Raw genomic sequence first — 13,634 nt, forward strand, 5'->3', positions numbered from 1 at the left:
AAGGAAATGTAAAAGCATGGCATAGCAGAAAATTCAACTTTAGTAAGCTCACGCAATTCGTAGAACTCGGCATGAATGGCATTCAAATAGAACAATTTATCGAAATAAAGACCTAAGTAGTCGCACTAGCATCACACGAATTTCAATAACAAAATCAAGTCGCCCGCGTAAGAACGCCTCAAGCATCATCTCAATTTCACTCTCATTTGCCCGCGTGAACACGCCTCGGGCATTACATTTCAATTTCAATACCTTAGCCCGCGTAAAAAAAACGCCTCGGACTTAATTCAAATTCAATAAATTAGCCCGCATCAAAACGCTTCAGGCTATATGATCTCAATGTCAATAAACTCGCCCGCGTAAACACGCCTCAAGCTTAATGATTCGTGGAACCTACGCATTCTACGCCTCAAGTCCCCTATGCCACCTCATTGGCCCAAACAATACATAACTAATCCAGTAATTCCAGTCACAAATCCCATCGCACTGTATTACATTCCAACAATTATTACATCCGTGAACATATCTATGTTCTAGGAAGGGTAAGAATACTCACAATTGTTGTTCCAAGTGCCCAAGCCAAATGAATTCCCTCTTCCTCTAACCGGCCAGCAACAACTCAAGTCGCGCCTATAGAAATCAATCCAAAACTTAATCAAATCGAACTCCATTTGCGCCCGATTTTTAACCACACCTTAATCACCATCTTAAGACATCCCACAATTAAATTGAAGACCAAAAGACTTCAGTTTGGCCTTTAAAAAATTCGGTCTCTCCTGTTCAGAAACAGGGCATTCCCAGTTTTGCATTAATCTGCCAATTTCAATCCATTTAACTATTCTAATCACTCAATCTTCACTAATTACATTTGACAAACCCTCATTCTACATGTTAATGAGGTCTACTAAAAATTTGGCAGCAATTCACTTCAATTTGGGACCTCCAACAGTTCAGCAATCAGTAAGCATCAACCGGTCAGAAAATTGCTGCAGTAATGAGCTCCAATTCAGCTCTATAACTCTAATTTTTCCCAACATAACATAGCAGTCCTAAATCATCCAGACCTAGTCCCACAAGTCCTTGAGATATAGCCGAAAATTTCATGCCAAACGGAGCTAAAATGAGGAAGTTATGCCACTTACCCTCAGCTGACTCAAAAACCGTCGACCGATTTTCTTTTGGCCGGCCAGAACTGTTCCGGTGACCAAATGGGGTGATTCCGATTGGAGAAGGTCGGCAAAAGATTGAAATTTCAGGGGGTAGTTGGCTCGTGGCTAGTGGTTTTTCGGGGAGTGAGCAGCAACCGTTTGAAGAAGAGATCAGAAACTGGTTCAGCTGAAGCAGTTTCTGGTTTGTCTGCAACAGCAAGGAGAAGAAGAAGAAGCTAAAATTGGAGAGGAAGGGAGGCCACGTGAGTTCTCAGCTGAAGCAAGCTTCCATCTTTGATATTATCTCCTCATTTCTTGTATTATTGCTTCAAGAAAGTAATAGTCAATCACCCACCACCCCCATTTGACACTTGGCACACAAATCCTCCACCACATAAATTACTTCAGCCATTATTAACCATAATTTTCTGGTAATTCTAGCTGAGATGTAATCCAAAAATACCATATTGCCTTTCCTTGTACTTTAAACAAAAATTAATATTCTAGGGGCAAAATGGTCATTTTACTTCCGTCGGCTGAAATTTTGATTTTTCCACCACAGGTTGCTTTCAATGAGGCGACGTCTAATCCAAAACCAAAAATTGAATTCTTCAATTCCTTTATCCAAATTTTGATATTTTATTTCCCGACTCATTTTCTATCAATTGTAATTCCAGTTTGTTTCAAACCGACGGGCGGCTTTTGCAGCAACGTTACGCGTATCGACTCGGTGATTTTCACCACTCTTAGGCATACTCTAGTCATGGCCATTTTGGTTGTCATGTAATTGCGAAAGTTTATCACTAGTCCATAGGTTTCGATCTTCGGAAATCGATTTAGGAAAAGTTCGCAAATTATACATTGGTTAAGCGGAATCACCCGTGTACCAATCGTACAATACTAGCAATGAATTCCACAATCGTCTTTAGATCGCCCTTTCTTGGCTCTAAATATCCCCTCTGCAATCCTTATGGTCAAAATGTCAATTCTTATTTGAGTTTCCTAGGTCCACGTACCTTGTCGCGCGTTAGCCTTTTCCCTTTTGGTCGGTTAACTCATGATTGATCGGATCTGAGTGAAATCTAACCGAAATACACCGATAGATCATTCCTCATTCATACATCTCAAAAAGGACTGGAATTTCAGAATGTCACATACCGCCTCGGCAAATCACTATCACTACATTAGCCACAACCACCCTAGCCGTTCGAGCCCTTTACCGACCGCCCTTTGGCCGTTTGTGCCCTAGCTTGGCCATCGTCGTTCATCCGTTCGTCTCGTCCGTTTGATTTCTCAATTTATCAAGGCAAATAGATCCCTATCCTTATTACTAACCTTTCTATGATTACGGATGCAATTGTTGGTTTCTAGTGGATGATGTTTTGGTGATGGATGCTTTGGGTGTGGATCCGAGATCTACCATCCGTAAGGGTTGTACTTGATTTGATATAATTCTAATACCTGCTGCTATTGTGAGATTTGTTGATTTATGCGAGACAACTCTCAATTATATGATGTTATAGTTGGTTTGGTCATTTGGCCTAGGGATCCTACTTGCAGAGGAGCTTCGGCTTACTCCCATTGATTAACCATTTTTTAAATTAGCAAGATAGTTGGTGGCTGTGGATGATATGCTCGAAATCCGGGGTATATTACCTATCCTTTATAAATCCTCCTAGATAGTTTTTGTATTTTGGAGAGTAATGTAAATGGATTAATTCGGATATGAATAAAAGGCCGTTTTTTGACATGTGTGTTATATGGTTAGTGAACCATGAAAATGCCACACCCTTTAATTAAGCATACCCGCCGTATTGAATGTTTCATTTTGACATGCACTTATGCCCATATGGCCGCTTGATTGTTTTTGCCTTAGAGCTTTCACATGCGCCGATTACTTTGATTAAGGACAAAGATTAATTAAAGAAGAAAGAGAGTGATGTTTTGGAAAGCCTTCCCAATGGGGTGTCGGCGGTATGAGACGCTACATCCTCTTTTGGTATCAGAGCGATTCATAAAGTGATAAGATGTGCTAATGGATGAAGTGTTTGGTAGGTACGTACATATTTAAAACTACAAGTGTATGTGATTGTGATTGTTAAGAAAAGTAGCCTATGCTACTTATAAGAGATTATGTTGATCACTACTTAAGTTTGATGATGATTATGGCTATTTGTGGATATAGCAAAGTGATCAACAAGTGGAATTGGACGATGAGTTCTGAAGGCAAGAGTTTGCCTTTAGGCTTGAACCGTTGAGATTTGGGGGTTAGTTTTGTATCCGATTCTGAATTATGGAATTGTGGCAAAGCGATTGATATTTGTGGATTATAGCACTGGATTGTGGAGCTGTGAATGGATTTAGAAATTCATCTTAAGGGATATGAAATATGGTCGATATAAAAGTGATTAAGTGATATATATGAATCTAAGCTATTGATCTTTGTGAGATGATCACTCGATGGTTACAGATGACTCTAAGTTGTGAATTTGTGATGTACCTAGTTTAAAATCGAATAACATGCATTACATGGAATTTATTGCATCAAAACCGTTGAATTATGAAAGCATGCATGCATGCATGATCATATCATTATTTTTTATATCGAACGTGAATAACCGTTAGCTTGGTAAGGGGACGAGTTGGCGGGATACTTAAAAATCGTGGAAACATGATATGTGATGGGTTGAAACGGGATTTGCCCTGTTAATGTATGACTTGGGGATAAATTGTAGCAACCCGACTTATGTCCGACTTGGGGAGTGTATGCCGGGGCAAAGATAATACCTATGCAAAATGCGGCTCCTAGCTATCATCTTGGACCCAAATAGTAGGGGGCGGGATGAATTGTAGGAACCCAACTTGTGTCCGACTCGGGGAGTGTTCGCTTGGGAGAGATAAGTCCTATGCAATAGGTAGCTCCGGTTGTCATCTCGGAGAAGAGTGGCGGGGGGACAGGAATGAACCAGGTTATATATTAAAAGAGTGGGTCAAAGTGTTGTGCTAGGTCTAATGTCGTTCTTGATTATGTATCAAACCAATTTAAAAAATCTAAGTTGATTTTAAGCTTTTGAAATCTAAAATGTTTTCGGATGTCGGAACGCTCTCGATTTTAAATCGAAGCAATTTCGAAAATCTGGGTTGATTTTATACTTTTGAAATCTAAAGTGTTTTCGGATGTCGAAATGTTCTCAATCTTAAATCGAAACGATTTCGAGTTTAAGTTGCATTGTGTTTTTGAAACAAAACGCTTTCCAGAAGTAAAAGTTACTTTGATTTTAATGTTTGAAATGGATTTATTGAGTTCTAAACTCAAATGAACTAGAAACGGTAAATATGGAATTGCAACTCGAGTATTGGAATGAAACATGGTAATGAATGAGTTGAGATACTATTAGCAAGAGATGCTAGAAATGCCTAGTGGTAGTTAGTGAAAGTTTGTTGTGATACCTCCGAGGTTATTACCGGAGAAGATCCTGTTTGTGTAAGGGATGTGTTGTTTATATTTGCCTGCAATGGTGCACCATATAGAGGTTTAGATTGCATCACGGAATGCCCGGAGGTTGATTCCTAGAGATATGGGGATTGCGTCAGACTTGTTTGATTTTGTGAAATGATTATGTGAAATATTTTAACCGTAACCAATAAACCACAAGCTTGGCATATGGAACCGGTATCATGAGTGGCGGAGAATTGTTTCCTAAGTGATGGACAGCCTGCTTGGATACTTTGAAATATGGGACAATGATAAGTCCATTGATGTTTGTTAACGCCATTTGAATTAGCAGGTTGAGAAAGTGAAAATGGTATTGAAAAGTAATTGAAACACGTGATTGTGGTATTGTGATTGAAAGATAGATGAAAATGGCACGAAGATGTTGCTAGATTATTGAGGTCAATGATGATCCTATTTATAGATTGAGATTGCGAGATATGGCAAATGAGGTTAGAATACGCAAAGAGGCGTAGTAAGGCCACATGATTTAGTGAGAAGGAATTCACCATAAAAATCTCCCTATTTAGGTGGGAGTAAGATTGAAATCTCGAACACGAAATTTCCTAAGGTGGGGATGATTGTGATGACACGAAAACCCTCACCTGCTCGTGGGTGAATTAGTATATAATGAGTTGAGATTATGGAATAAGCATTAAGAAATTTTTCTGAACTCCCGAATATTTTTAAGGAATTTTTATGGACCTAGTACTACTTTTAGAGGCACGATATGTTGGATTTAGGTCTCATCGGGTCAAGTATGTGCGAAATTGGCATTAGGACCATTTGGCACGAAAGTTGGAATTCGGCCAATGTAAGCATAACAAAGTAGTCAAGTACAACAAGTGTCAAGCGTGACAAATCATTAAGCACGATACGTCACAAGTTGACTCCACTGCAAGCAGCTGACAAGCATGACAAATTATAAGTTGACTCTACCGCAAGCTCTTGATCGCAAGTCGACTGGTCCAAACTAACTGGACCATTATAAATAGAAATCGTCATCAATCCATTCAGTAGCCATTGTCGGAAATTTTTGTCGTTAGTCCGCTTCTCTGGAACGCCGAGCCTCTCTCTCGGTCGTATGCCGTCGCCGCCGCTCATCGTCGTCGTCATTTGCAGCCCGTGATCGTTGACGCACGCCATGGCCACCGCGACCGCCATAGCTATTTGATGCCCTAGCCCTAGTCGTGTGCCACCTTTAGCCGTGAATTGCCACCCTAATTGAACCGCCTTAGCCGACCGCCGCCGTGATGCCACCGTATGCCTTCCATGTTGCTGTCGAGCCATGCGCCTTCTCAACCAATCACCATCGCTGCTTTAGCCGCAACCGTCCTAACCGTTCAAGCCCTTAGCCGACCTCATTTGGCTAATCATGCTCTAGCTTGGCCGTTCGTTGTTCATCCGTTCGTCTCGTCTGTTTGATTTCTCGATTTATCGAGGCAAGTAGATCTCTATCCTTATTACTAGACTTTCTATGATTACGGATGCAATTATTGGTTTCTGATGGATGATGTTTTAGTGATAAATGCTTTGAGTGTGGATCCGAGATCTACCGTCCGGAAGGGTTGTGTTTGATTTGGTATGATTATGATTGTAACACCTGCCACTGTCGTGAGATTTATTCATTTATGTGAGACAACTCTCAATTCCGTAATGTTATAGTTGGTTTAGTCATTTAGCCTAAGGATCATACGTGCGGAGGAGCTTTGGTTCACTCCCGTTGATTAACCATTTTTCTAATAAGCAAGATATCTGGAGGCTGTGGATGATGATGCTGGAAATCCGGAGTAGATTACCTTTCCTCCGCAAATCCTCTCGGATAGTCTTTGTGTATTAGAGAGTAATGTAAATGGATTAATTCGGATGAATAAAAGGCTGTTGTCCGGCATGTGTGTTATCCGGTTAGTAAACCATGAAAAGGCCACACCCTTGATTAAGCATGCTTGCCGTATTGAATGTTTCGCTTTAACATGCACTTGTGCCCCGTATGGTCGCTTGATTATTTTTGTCTTAAAGTTTCCACATGTGCCAATTACTCTTATTAAGGAAAAAGATTTATAAATGAAGAAAGAGAGCGAGGTTTTGGAAAGCCTTCTCAATGGGTGTCGGCGATATGGGACGCTATAGTAAAGCTCGTTTGTTGAGAATGGAACAAAAAGAGTTGGCTCTCCTTGTAGTGAATTTTGAAACCCGGATGAACGTGGTGGCTATAATGGTAGCGGAAATGAAGGAGATGCTAATCACTAGCCAAGGAAAATATATGGTGGACAGGATTCTAATCGGACTACACATCCAAGTTCTTCTAATGCTTCGAATGCCAATTAAACTCCTGCTACAAATCCAATTCCGAATAACAAAGTACCGCCTAAGGCCCCTACGTTAGTAATCGACTTGGCAAAGAAAGAAAAACCCCGCTTCTAAAGTTGAAGAATGTGCTAAAAGGTTGGCCAAGATCAAAGAATGCCTAAGTAGTCAAGGCTATGAGCTGTCTTGGTTTGATGAAGTAACTCCCTTCACAAAAATAGAAGTCCCCGCGAATTATAAGAAGCCCGAGTTTGTGAGAAAATACAATGGGACAGGATGAGCCAAAGCGCACCTCAAGTATTATTTGCATAGAATGACGAAGTATTCGAATAACATCCGGCTATTGATCAATACATTCCAAGAGAGTTTGGTTGGCGCCACTCTTTCATGATTTATTCAGTTAGACACCAAGGATTTTGATTATTGGGATAAGCTGACAGATGAATTCCTCTGACAATACAAATTCAACATCATGACCACTCTCACAAGAGAGGATTTATTGAGAACGACTAAGGGCAAGAACGAGGCTATCTGCGTTTACGCTCAAAGATTGAGAGCTTTAGCGGTCCAAGTCAAACTGCCTTTCCCAGAAAAGGAGCTCCTCGACATCTTCTTGAAAGTGTTACCATACGAACATTTTGAGAAATTGAACACCTCGGGCTCCCGGACTTTTTTCCACCTTATTAAAGTCGCGGAGGGGCATGAATGGGCCATTTGGGAGAAACGAGTACCTGAACAGACATTTAAATGTCAATACCCCGTTAGAAAAGAAAGAGAGCTTGATAGTGATATTGCGTTTGTGCCAAACTCACATAAACCTAAGAAGTTTCGGAACTCTATCATGACATAAGGTAGTACTTCATGGTCGTCGACAAAAGTATTCGAGCCTAAAAAGAAAACACTGCCGGTTTTTACACCGTTACCACAACCTTTATCCAAGCTATTACCCATGCTGCTAGAAGGGCGTCTTGTCATTAAGTAGCCACCTAGGACCAGTATACCTATGTTTGGTGGTTTCGACGAGACTCAATCTTGCACCTAGCATATGGGTGAAAAAGAACACAATGTGGATAATTATCTGGTACTCAAATACAAGGTCCAAGCACTAATAGATGGCGGGATCCTTGAATTCGAAAAGGGGGAGCCTAATGTCTAGCAAAACTCATTACCAGAACATCTGAGGTGAACGTCGTTTTTTAAGGAGATTGTGAAAGAAAGCTGGAATTCATGGTGGATATTGCAAAGTTGCAAAAGATACTAGCCGTAGCTTCATCCTATCCCCTACAGGGAAGTATCTCAAAAGAAGAAAAGATGATATGCCTAGCAAACTGACTAATTTGGATGTCATTAGTGAATTTGATGATCCCGCCTTTGAAGGAACCTACTCGATGATCCACCTATCCTCAGAGGAGTTTGTACTAGAAATCGAATATGGAGAACTATAGAGGATCCTGTATGAGTATGTGATGGACAATGAAGAAGTACTTGAAAAGCGAGGAGAGGAACGAGATGAAAACGAAATTCGTCTTGAGAAAAATAGCTAAGGAGATAGAAGATTCATACGAGAGGCTCTCGAGAGAGGCAAACTCGTTTATACATTGGCCAAGATAGTAGATGGTATAACTTCAATGCCCTATATTCTGCTCTACCTAGCTTCTTTATTAATCCAAATGACATAGTTCCGGATGGTTGGGGTGGTATGGATGACCCAATTGATGAGGGATTCGTCTATGCAATTGATGAAGTAACTCCCAATCAAGTTAACTTTCGAAATGAGGTGGAGGATCAAGGAGTTCAATTTGGCTCGATAAAGAAACACACATGGACCATCCAGTCAATGTGATATCGAAATTATCTCAACTTGCGGCAAGGATTAATGGCCAGCAGATGTCAAAGAGCATTCAAGCCTTAGAGCTATGAAAAGATATTGAAAGATAGAGTCGATGAATGGGCAATCTAGAGAAGCAATGTGGGAATTTGGTCAATAAAATATCAAAGCTAAAAGAACTCATCATTCCAGCCATTCAAAGTAGAAATAGTCTGCCTCATGGATCTAATCCAAGGATAACGTTCTAGCTAAAGTACAATGGCACTGGATGTCCTCTAGCCCATGTTTCGTACTATCTACACAGAATGATTGGCTATCACAAAGACAATGAGGTTCTTATCAACAACTTTAAATTTAGCTTGACTGGCCTAGCGTTGTTCTAGTTTCAATCGATTGATTTGGATTGGGTTCCGAATTAGGATGACCTATCATATCAATTTTTGAGGCGATTTGAAGCTAGCCTGAAGGATACAGTCAGTAGGGCCGATTTGCTCTACATAACTAAAAATGAAGATGAGGATTTCAAGCCCTTTGCTCACAGATGGAAAATCCAAGCTACGCAAGTTCAACCTCATCATCTGAGAAAGAGTTGGTGGAGTGCCTCTTAAAAGCCCTTCCAAAGGAGTACTTCAATCGAATGAATGTGTATGCGTATCAATCATTCGAGCATCTAGTGAGCGTATTCAAAGAATCAAGTCTATAAGCGAAGAGAATCATAAGAAGGTCTCAAGCGAGAATGCAATTGCTAGCCCTTTAAGAAGAACTTTGAGAAGGAATTGCCCTCAATTAAGTGGTTTCTCACCTCTGAGGAAACCCGAGAGTTCGCCACATGTTGAGCCATATTGCAGGTATGATAATGAAAATCTTGATGACGACCAGTAAATTGGGGTTGTTGAAACGACAATTCCCTTTATGATCAACTTGAACGAGGTGGATACATGGGGTAAGGATGAGAATAGCTGCCCCATTAAGCCTTTGGTAATTGCAATCCTTGATAGCGAATTAGACGAGACCCTGAAGGATGAGAATAGCCCCACTAGCTTAGTTTTGTTTTCACAATTTGATCCAACTAAATCATTCTCCTAATTAACCCTTTAACCCAACGCACCTTATCACTCTGAGGGCAAAACCTAGACCATGATACCAAACAAAGGCTATGACGCCCCCAAGATGCGTTGCCTATGGGGGGTCCAACACATATATTTTGTTTTATGTCTTATTAGTGACATGCACAAACGTAATCTTCTTTCTCCGACAAACAACCATCAAACAAATACAGTCATGTGAGCACTCAAAGCATGTAGGAAAACACACTGCTTATTTATTATGCGTTAGTATATTTTACATTGCCCAATAGGGCTTCGTCTACCAGTACATCATGTTTACATTATCTCCACATTATTAGAATGGCCGGGGTGACCTAGCACCACTACTGTTCGAGTCTTCAAACCGTGGTTGGCGCACCCATTGCTAGGCCCGATGGAACCGTTAAAACTCCGGAGGGGCCCAAGGTCGACACCATCGACAACTAAGTACAATGCCGAGAAGTGCTAGGGGATACACTTCATGAAGCCCACTTTCACCCAAACAATGGAATCATAGTGTTGATAGAACACGTCCTCATTCACATTGTGAATCTCCATAGAGGTTATCTCTATTTCCATCAGTAGATTAAAGTACGGAGCAACGAAAGAGGCCATACCTATAAGTCCGGAAAAATAATGGGGGTGAAACGACGCTAAGTAAGTAAAGTCGCTAGTTCTAGGGTAAGAAAACAATTCAATTTTTAACTAGACATAACTTATCATAAAGTGAAACTAATGGCAAATCAATAGCAAATGCAGTAACTATTACATACTACATGAGTAAAACGGCAAAAATACAGCAAGAGTGCCAATTTTTGTGTACGGTGACTTTAGTAGCAATATTTTTTTTCGAATCACTTAAGCGCCATATCGAAGAAAAACGGTCACCGAAGTGTCAATTCTGACCAAAAATGATTATTTAAGTGTTAATTCCGGCCAAACAATACATGTGGCATTTTTTATTAAATTTTTAATGTTACGTGTCAATTTTTTTTTTAAAAAAACCCACCTAGACCCCCACGTGGCGTCCACGTGGATTGTTCAACTTAAAAATAATTATTGTTTAACAAAATTAAAATTAAACAGAAAAATAGCCTTAAAAAATAAAATAAAATAAAAAGGAAACCGTGAGTTTACAATGGCTCAGCCCTCGTTGCTACCCCCCCACCATCGCCGGCAATGGCCGACAAGGGTTGGGGAATGGCCGAGGCGGGTCATAAGGGCTCACCGACCCCCACCGAGGCCTCACCAACGAAGGCTTGGCGAGGCTTGGGCGTCGCTAGGCGAGGTCGGCCACGCCCCATCATAGCGAGGCTCGACCTTGCCCATATCCGGGGGCGGCCGGCCACACCACGCCATGGCGAGGCTCAACCTCGCCCGGATCCGGTGAGGTTGGCCTCTTCGTGGGTTTGTGAGGCCGGTAACAGCCAAGCCTCGCCGACCCTAGTGAGGCCTCGGCGGGGTCGCCGGGGCTCGATGAACCCCTTCAACCATCCCCCACCCCTAGCCGGCAGTTGTCGGCGATGGTGGGGGAGGCGGCGGCAAGGCCGACTATAATTCTTTTTTCTTTTTGAGTTTTTGTCTTTTTTTAATGTTTTTAACTTTTTGCTTTTTTTATTGCTGACTTAGAAGTTTCAGCGAGCCACGTGGACACCATGTAGGATTTCCAGTGAAGCTCATCGAAGTTGGCACCGAAATAACCGTTTTTTAAAAAAAATGATACTTAAGTGATCCGAAAAAAAAAATAGCACTAAAGTGAGCGCCGTACATAAATATTGGCACTCCCGCTATACTTTTGCCTAAGTAAAACTATATCTAATCTAAAGTATGGAAACGAATAAACACAAGCAAGCATGTGTATCTTTTTATAACAATTTCACAATCTCGGCATCAACCGGTTTCTTTGGCATCAACTAGGTATCGCACTCCGCAGCATCCCTAAACTTCCAACTCGGGCTCCTCTTGGCTCGACCAAGGCAACACAACTACCGGTGGCATCACGAAACTCTCCACTAGGGCATCCCGTTGGCGTGGGGCATCCCGCAACTAAGACGGAGCATCTCCATCGCCTTGAGCAACAAAGGATTTTATTTTTTCTTAGTGTCCACACGTTCATGATGCTCACATACAATCAGTGTATTATCTTGAGCTTTAATGATCACGCAAACATCAAGATGCATAACTCTAATGATCAAGCAAACATCAAGATGCATAACGTAGAGAGATACATAAATACTTAACTTAGTCCGTAATTAAATCAAGACCGGGCGCGGTCCTACGCGTGGATCATCCTAGGTTATGTGCATAAACCATGACTAAACATTGCTATATTACCCTCTATGAGCATAACCGAGTCTGAACATCGAACTAATCGCCTTAGCCTAATGCTAAGGACTTTACTCACTATGCAGGATGAGACCGAACTAACCTTGAGCAGCTGAGAGTGTGAGAGGGAGAGATGGCATGTGTGAGGGAGAGAGAGAGAGCGAGATAGAGATAGTGATAGGGATAAAGACCAAATAAAGGGAGAGAGGGGTGCATAGAAGCTAAAAATCTGGATGAGAAAGTCTTTTTATGGGTCTTTGAGCAATAATTCCCTTTCATGATGACAAGCTGGATGGTCCAATACAAAGTCGCTAGATGTTGGTCTATCTTCAAGAAGTGGTAATCTAGGTTCCTAGGTCTTATAATTGTTTCTAAATATTAGGTGAATATCCCTCCATGTGGTCTTTGCATTGATTAAGCTAGGATAACTTCATGATGGCCCTTAGATTCTCTTAGATATCTTAAACTCAAGTGGTCCAATAAGAAGAGTTCATTTGTCCATTCATTATGAATTCTGTCTTATACAAATGAAGACTAGTTTTAGGTGGTCCAATAAGAATAGATTACTTGGATAAGTTAGAGATTTCCTCATAATGACCCTAAAATTATATCATAATGAACCCAATTACAGAGATACTTATGGACCAATGAAAATTGGTCGTTTGATTTCTTGTCTCCTGCTTGCCTAAGTGATAATGTCACTAAAAAAGATATTTTTGGAATATCCTATGCTCGAAGGTTAAAATGGGTGGCCATTGTTCTGCTGTCATTCCGATGAAGTCATTGGCATTGTTGCGCCACCGGCATAGCCGTTAGCATTGCAGTCCATACCACCACCGACCGTCGGCGTAGCTATCGGTGTGACCATGCCAGCTGAGGTGATCGCCTGTGCCGTTGGGACCGCCAGTGCCACCAAGCACCCGGTCCGTTTTGGGTTGTTTCTCGATCCTCGACCTATGCCCGATTAATTCTCGAGTCAAATTCCTGACCTATCCAACCTTTTATTCTTAATACAAAAGCTCTCTAATTTGGTTACATAGAGTAAATTCTAGGGTGTCATAGGTATGCATATCGGTTTTATGATATATCCTCCTGGGTATAGCCGCAGGCCGATATTAGGTGGAGACGTTGCTAAGAGAGAATCTTGGTTGTCTTTTCACAAGGTGTTGTATTGTGAAGTTTGGGTTGTGATAGTGATAAAATGGACCATTGACATGGTTTTTGATAGACATTGATCAATGGACTTGACCATTGAGTTTGAGTTGTGATGGTGATTAAATGAGTATTTCTGACTTGTTCAAAGCTTTGTTGAAATGAAACAATTAATATTTGATTCGATATGTATATTCTATCTTGAGTTTGGATTATGAGTTTTTGGTATTACTTTGTATACATGTATAGTGGTTGATTGATCCGCTTAGAATCGATGTATTACTCACAAGGCTATG

Source organism: Rhodamnia argentea, chromosome 4 (genome assembly GCF_020921035.1).
Source record: "Rhodamnia argentea isolate NSW1041297 chromosome 4, ASM2092103v1, whole genome shotgun sequence".
Lineage (NCBI taxonomy): Eukaryota > Viridiplantae > Streptophyta > Magnoliopsida > Myrtales > Myrtaceae > Rhodamnia > Rhodamnia argentea.